The sequence below is a fragment of the Paralichthys olivaceus genome, chromosome 12, assembly GCF_024713975.1.
Source record: "Paralichthys olivaceus isolate ysfri-2021 chromosome 12, ASM2471397v2, whole genome shotgun sequence".
NCBI lineage: Eukaryota > Metazoa > Chordata > Actinopteri > Pleuronectiformes > Paralichthyidae > Paralichthys > Paralichthys olivaceus.
Window position 1 is genome coordinate 16912654 of NC_091104.1, and position 8611 is coordinate 16921264.

An 8611-nucleotide genomic window follows, 5' to 3' on the forward strand; every position below is an offset into this window, starting at 1 on the left:
CAACAGACCATGACCACAAGTAGTGGCTAATCCCCATCATGTGACCATCCAGCAATTTGAGTGAAACACCAGCGATTGAAGACCAGTAATTAAAGTAGCGGATCTCCTCCATCAAAAGGATCTGGGATGAGATGGCGGCTCTTGAGTCATGCTGGCTGCTTTAATCTGACTCTAATGAGGCACCAGAAAAGCAAACGAACACACACATAAAAAAAGCCCAAGATGCTTTTGTTTTCCGAAGTGACTCAAACAAGAAGATCCATCTTCATCTGGCTGCAATAACTATACGTTGTGTAGTAGACTGTGTCTTACATGAACAACAATTACACAGTGTGTTTGGTTCCCTGGCTGAGGAACGTTTTCACACAAAGACTCAACGGGCTCCACCAAATGCTGTCAGCTGGCTACTTTCCAATGAGAAAACTCTGCGGGTAAGACACACACACACACTAACACAGAAAACCCTCCTATTATGTATCACCTGGACGCTGAGCAGTGTCCAACAAAAGCCTCCTACTGGGACAAAGGATTAAGGTTTTTAAAACTTATGGCCCAAACCCTTCTAATAGGACAGTGATTACTAACTGGTACAATAGGCCCTCGGCTGCCTGTATGTCTGCCTGTGTTGGTGTGCACATGTGAATATGAATGAGGACTGAGGCCCATCAGGCCACAAGGAAATGTCCCGGTGCTCCCGATGTGCAGTCCGCCACTGTTGAGGTTGAGGCAGTAAACTCGACAATAAGTCAGCCTCTGTCACATGATGATTGAATGCAGGAGGAGGCCCGGTGTATTCCCTGCGAGACTTTCTAATCTCAGGCAGTGTGTGAGTGTGCAGCAGAGGTCTGACCACTGGTGCCAGCTGTGAACAGTAGTCCCTCATTAGCACTATTTTCATGTGACCAAGGCTGCATGCCCCGCAAGCGACACACACACACACACACACACACAGTTGCATACAAATCACACGTGCACACACACACACACACACCACATGACCAGATGAAGAGGAACCATTGTTCGACATCATAGGACCTCTTACCACAGACACACACAATTCCTCCTCTGCATTGCCATTTGTGAGGAACCACCAGAGTTGCCCTTGTGCTAATATTCTGTGGGTAACATGCTTCCACATGCTTTCACTGACTGTAAACACACAGTCCTTCTATGTTCATGCCTGTAACTATGGCTTCTGTGTTCATGTTTGGTTCTAGCGTAACAGAAATCAGTGTTGTGTCACACAAATGCATATAGAGCTCTGAAGCACACAGACGGACCCCCTCTGCCTGCCCTCCGCCCCCTTGGCCCGGCTCTCAAGTTTGTCCAGTGTGAGGCCTCATAGAGCTGTCAGACTGTGGCAGGCAGTGACAGTTGCAGGCCATTAGCCCGCTGCACTAAAGTGAGCAAGGTCAAACAACTGACCCCCAAGTCTGAGGTCTGAAGGGGACCCAGGGATCAGGGGTCAAGAGGTCACGGGGGTGGAGACGTTTGACCAGCTCTAACCTCTGTTCGTCTTTATGTGGAGACCAGAAACAAGGCAAACATGTTCAAATGTGATTTATGAGCTATGAGCACTTTGTTTTACACATGATGTCATACTGGATAATTTATGACATTTATGACTTAAACATTTTTACTAAGTTCTTGTTGTTATATTTTCTCCACAAAAAGTGGTTAAACGTATTTGTGAAAATGTTTCATCTCGTTGTAGCTGGCATCTGTGGAATATGTATTTAACTACTACACAGTCATCTGGACCAATGGGAGGAAAGTAACTAAGTACATTTACTCAAGTACTGTGCTTAAAAGTAGTACAATCTCTTGAGACACTTGTGCCTAACTTGAATGTGCATAACTTTTTTCATTTTCTACAGCGTCTCCTCAACTCTGCACTTGAGAATGGAAAGCTGCACTTTCTATTCCATTTCTACTACATTTATTAAACAGCTTTAGTTACTGGTTATTTTTCAGATTACAATATTTCACTCTAACAAACATAACAGACCAGCAACACACTATGTTGTAAACAAACACTTTAGTCTTGCTGGTGCAACTTGTCATATTTCAAATATAGTTAGAACAATTCTGCAAATGAGACATTTCACTCTAAATTTCATAGATGGTTTAACTTATTCATGTTTTTTTTATGTGGGAACTGTTGGGCTTCTTTATAAATTTAAGGTCTTGACCTTATGATGTTATGATCTGGCCCTTAAAATTGAACTGAACTGAATACCTTTCATTATAATTCATTCTTCACATTGCCATGGGTTTTTTGTATGAAGCACTTTGTAACCTTGCTTGGAGAAGTGCTATACAAAAAAGGTTATCATTATTATTATTAAGTCTAAAAAGGTAAAACTATTGTAGTTCAAAGAAAATATTTTGTGCTTGACTGCGGACAATAAGAGTCCCGCTTCTTCAACCAATTACTCCTACAAATGCAATGTCTCAATAGCAGTTGAGGAGCATGTCCAGGTATAGCATTTCAGCTGTTTTCAGAACAGCACCACATTCCATCATGCACCGCATCAATCAAAAAACATTCCATTGGGCCATGTACCAGTTATTTGCAACACCTACATGTGCATAAGTCAGTTGAGCATCCTGCTGAAACTCTAGACATCAGTTTGGTCACTGTAATAGCACTTTTCTTACAGAAACTCTAGCAGCTGTTGTCTCTTTGTTACACAGTGAAAACACACAGCTGTGCGGGTCATGTGTAAAACCACAGACACTCGAGGGAAATGCACCTGTGACAGAGTGAGATTATAACCCCCCCCCCGCCCCTCGTCTGAGCCTGACCCAAGAACCACATCCCCTCACCAAGCACATACACCCAAAACCAGTACATGACACTGGAGGAGTCTTAGGTGCTCATGCAGTTAGACTAAAAGCAAGTTGAGGGTAGAGACAGATTGTAGTGAGCGGCCCTAACATAACAAAATATGGAGCAGAAAATAGCATCACCTAGAGCAGTTGACAATCTTCTGGGACGTCATCGTGGTTCCTGTTTTCGCTGAGGTGCAGGGCCGTGTGTCACAATATCGCCTCATTCCTTATGAAAACAAGCAAGTGCCACACTGTCACTTCCCCTCTTGCACCATGAACCCCTGCTGGCATCCTGTGTCAGAGTGATAAGCAATCCCCTGATACCTCGCAGCCCCTCACAGAACAAAAGAAGCACAGGAAGAGGTCAGGCACTCGCCACGTTAGCCTGCCAAGGAATCACAACGCTCCATATGTTTCAGGTTTAGGCTAACTCAAAACAAATCCCCTCACTGCACTGTGCAATCGTAGACAATTAGAAGAAGTACAACTCACTTATAGGTGCGCTGGTGTTGTTTGGCTTAGGTAATGATGATATACCTGCACACTGTCAAATAGTGTCAGTGTGATCATCATTCATCAGTTCTCTCACTGACCTACTAATTACATTGTTTGTTGTGACTGTGCACACGAGGAGGTTGCCCCACACTTTGCACTTTTGAGAGCATTAGATGTTACAGGCGGCTGTCACACCTCAGAGAGCGCAATTGTCCATCACTGTTATTAGTCTGATATATTCTGCTTTATGGGTTGTAGGGTTACAAAGATGCTATTTAACTGGAGTCAGAGGTTTAATGCTTGCCAGGGTCAACCAGACCCAGGCTGTTATTCACTGAACTCTTGGGAGTCCAGGCAGAAGTCCAGCGGTAGAAGAAAAAACCTGGGTCTCTGAATAAAACCTTGTAAACAGTGGTGGTGACACTGTGGCCGTGTCATGAAAGGTCTTGTCCAAACAAATCACATCATCTGCTCTGGTCCAGTTTATTTATTTCGTCTCAGTCACAAAAGGATTATGCACAGTCACATTAAATGGAATAAACCAAATCAGAGAAGACGTGTAAATAGTGAACATTGGTTTTTATCACCTGGCTCTCCCGCATAACCTCATGAATGTAGCAGTTAGAGAGAAGTGGGAAGAGGGACGAAGTTGAGGTGGGGGTGGTGCCACATTTGAAAAGCAATATGCCCTCTAGCCAAACAACAGCCTGTGGAACATTAATCCGACTCAGTGCAAAGGCAAACACCCCCAGCTGGGTCTGCAGTCTATATGTTATCCCCTCTTGTTCAGTCCAATGCAAGACTGTTTCTATATCATAAATCACCAGGGTGAACCAAGAGCTGATTAATAAAACTCAGGAGGGCAACACAAAACAGCTGTTATTTCCCTCCATGAAACCCATCAGCGACGGCTTATGAATCCTGAGAAGCCAGTTTATTTCTTTTTTGGGGGTTTGGGTATAAAATGTGAAACTGAACCCTGTCCAAAGCAAACCAGTGCCAAACTCTTTCCACAACAGAAATAAGACAGATGTTGGATCTTGAGTTTGTGCACTGGCAGATAAGCTGAGTTGTGCTCCAATCAGAGGATCTGATGAATTGTATTTTTAACTTACTGGCTACCTCAAGGTCACCACGGTCAGTTCATAATATTCAAATCAGCACAGTGCAGAAGAATTAAAGCCTTAAAATACAGCCCCCCAAATTAATTCCAGCAATAAGTCTAACTACATTTCACATCAGTGTCCGCAGCTTTTCAAGGGCTACTTATCACATGGTCTTACCCCCCTAAGTGACCCAAGACAAAGAACATGCAAACAAGAACAAATTAAAGGATTGAAGTATAGACTGTACATAAAGACGGACTCTCCAGAAATAAAGCCAAAATATCCGGTATACAAATGTGCCATCTTGAACATTTGGAACCATTGTCTGCGCAGTATCGAACTAGGGTAGAGCCATGGTACTGAGATCCTGCCATGTACATGTGATACGAGTCAGTCTCAGCTGTCAATCATGATGTTTTTATAGCATCAAATAACTAATTCAAGCTAAACTTACTGGAAAAATTAAGACTTGTACAGTGTGATAAGAACTATCTACAATGACAGAATCCATCTTGAGAAAAATATTTTTTTGCCATTTACTTAATTTTCAGTTTGGTCCATGTCCCATCTGCTAACATGGAGGATGTGGGATTTATGATTTATACAGCAGCCAGCCACCAGATGGTGAATGAAATGCTTTGTCTTCACTTTTGGGGAGAGTAGCTGTGTCGTCCATCTTTATAAAGAGTCTATGGTTTGAAGCGTCCAGAGTCAAAAAATCAAAATTCAATTAACTGTGATATGATCGAAATTCCGTAAGGTTTACATCAGTCATCTGAAATGTGGAGCCCTTCAGTTGTTGTCCTGTTTGTGTGGAACCTTTACTTACCTTATTACTACATAGGCTATAGACAGCATAGTGTGTTGTGTAACTGCAAGAGAGGTGTGAGGCTGCAGATCTGTTTTTAACAATTACCTCGTTTAATATTGATGGAGCAATGACACCAATGACCATCTTTGATGTCTGCTTATACATTCTCCATATCCTTCCGTTTACTGTTGCTTTCCCCCTCACTGTCTCACAATTCATTTATTTTACAAAGCAGCGTAATATTACTTCTGAGTTGTGGAAATGTTGGTAACTTTGACAGAGTCTGGATGAATCACAGACAAAAGAGAAGGGAAGAGATGAAAGGCTAAATTGCATTGGAGATCCCTCTTTAGAACATCAAACACTGGAGTGTTTCACGCAGCAGTCAGCGGGGCTCCAGGGGGACGGACTTGTAATTTCCTGGCAGAGAGGGGCTGGACATGTGGGCACAGCCGACATCAAAGCCTCCAGACCTCGAGAACACCGAGCATACACACTCGTTCTGTCTCTGCCCGTGACATCTCTCTCTTCTTATCTGCTCCTTTCTGTACCAATTTCTCTTACCCCCACTCCCCCTCTATCTCTTACTCACATATTCATACAGTTCAAATACAGGATCATCATTTTGAAAGAAAAGTCTCTCACTTTGTTTCATTATATAAAATACTGAAAGTGAGTTTGCAACCAAGTTTCAAAATACAGGAAAAAGTTTTCAAAAAGAAAAAGTTTTCAGTTTTGTTTTCTTCGTTCAAGTCTTCTTTACACATCTCTTTTCATTCTTTGAAATCTTTTTTGCCTAAACTTTTCAGTTCCATTGTATTCACATTGGGGTTTTTCAGACAGAACAGTTCTTAAAATGTAAAATTCATCAGACAGCTAAAAATAGCTAAATGAACATCATGTATGTATTAAATTTAGCTCTTGCTTATACATTGGCATTTACCTCTGACTAAATTTAATCAATGAATTGTTCCTTGAACAGTGAATAATGAATAGTAGTAAAACTACTATCACACTATGAAGGCACTTTGAGGGCATATACCTCTGCCAAGGCTAACATGGTGTTTATCTGGATCTATTGTCACACCACAGTAAGGTTAAACTTTTGTCCTGTCTCCATGTTTGTATTGTGATTTCCTGTTTTATTTTGAAAAGTAACTCTCCTCTCGTTTCAGGTCACTTGCCCTTCCTCATGTGCCTCGGTCTGATTGTCTTCCCCGATCCTGATTAAACTCACCTGTTTCCCATTACCTCCATGTGTGCTTATAGTCTGCGTCTCCCCTCTGTCCTGTGCCAGTGTGTCTTGTCCCCTCGTCAAGTGCCACCAGCCTTTTCCTCTCATCATACTAAGAATCATAGTCACAGTCGGTTGCCTTGTTAAGAGTGTTTTTGTTGGCCTTTTGACTCATAGTTTTCAGAGCTCCTTTGGTTGGTGTAGTTTAGTTATCTTTTGATCTTGTCCCTCTTCAGAGGAGATTTTTGTTTATATATATTAGAAGTGTTGTCCCTCATTGTAGGAGTTTTGTTTTAGTTAATGTTCATAGTTTATTTCCTCTTAGGCGGAGATTTATTTTGTAACTCATTTTCATAGCTTTTTCCCTCTTCGGAGTAGATTTCATTTAAGTGTTGTTTTTATTTCTTATCCCCTCACGGAAGGTAGGATTTTCATTTGTAACTTTTCCAATCATTCCTTCTTTTTCGAGGCGCCGTCTGTTTTCCAGTTTATTGTATTTGTTTGACAAGTAAACACCTGATCATTATCAGCTCTCTCCTAACTCTGCGTCCGAGTCCTACCTCCAAGTCCTGTGCTCGACATCTATACTACAATATGTAATAGGTTCTTACTCTGGTTGTGCCACACCAATCCAGACGACCTAACACCAATGAACCTCTTTGACGGAGGTAAAAAAATCAAGTGGTGGATCTTGATTTCATTGCAGTGGTTTGCCATCTTGTTACTGAGTTAGTTGTTAATTCAGACACACTTTATCATTTAAGAGGCGACTGAAACTATGAAGCATTTAATCATCCTGAAAGACTGTGGGGTGGTAGACACACTGTTTATATGTGGCATTACAAGCTAGTCTGCTTAGCCTGTTTCGGTGGCTAAGTTTGTGTATGCAACAAGTGCTATTTTTGTAGCTACAGCTAGCATTATCTGACGGTACTTTATATAATACATTTAAATGTATAGGTGTTCAGACCTTTACTGAGCTGTAGCTCTGGGAAGCATCTTTAACCAGGTGCCAAATTTAACTGCACCCAGACCACCTAGATTTGCAGGCCTCAATATTTTCCAAGACATTTCAGTAAGAGTGAGAGATATCTACAGAATCACTTCACAGCCTCATGAGATGGAAGGAAGCAAAACATTTTTGCAGAGGAGAGGAATTTAACAAAGGAGACATATCAGTCTACTGGTATCCATGCATATAACCACACCATGGCTTTTATTACAAGCCAGCAATCAGTGCACAGCTTTGAAGTTATCATCATGTGCTGTACAGGCAGTGCAAAGAGTTGCTAAACATAATGTATGCAACTGGTGAATGTATTATGTGCAGAGGTGCAGTCATGACTGAATTTCTGTGTTGCTGTGGATTTGTTTCTCTGCTGAAATAGAAAAAAGCTTTAATTTTATAGTGTTCATTAGAAACACTGTAGTAAACCTGACTCACATGAATTAAATGCCCTGAGGAAAGATGAAACCGATGGTTGATGAAACCGCTCCATGGAGGAGTCATAGAGGGGCATGTAGAGTCTGAATTGGTTTTTAATTTTCAAATTAAAACAAAATGTTGCCTGCAATGACTTTATCCAAAATTAAAGAAAGAAATGTTTTACTTAGATAATTGTTACAATGTGCAGGTGGACCCAAACGCATGGGCGAGGCAGCAGGATGGCACAGGACAAACAGATGAAACTAATCAAGGCAGGCAAACAATCAAAACTTGAGGGAAACACACAAAGGCAGGAAGTAATCTGGACAGAAACACATGAGGGAGATCGAAACTACAAATTAAAACAGGAAACACCAAACTAAAACAGATAACCATGAAAGACAGCTCCCAAAAAGTCCAAAAACAAATGTCTAAGTAAGGCTGGGAGGGCGGAGGGGGTCTGGAGGAGGATCAAAACTTCAGAGTTAAGTTAATGCAGGGCAGGTAAGCAGAACCCTTCTGGAGGCTGGGCTGAAGGCCCACTAACAAACCACTGGCCATTGTTGGGGCAGCAGGAGAGCCACATTTATGAACTTTATTCCTGATCTTACATGACGTCGTCTGATCTACAGTAATTTGTTGTTGAGTTATATAACAGTTGTTTTGGAGTACCTGTGTAATATACTCTGAGTCTGTTTATGATT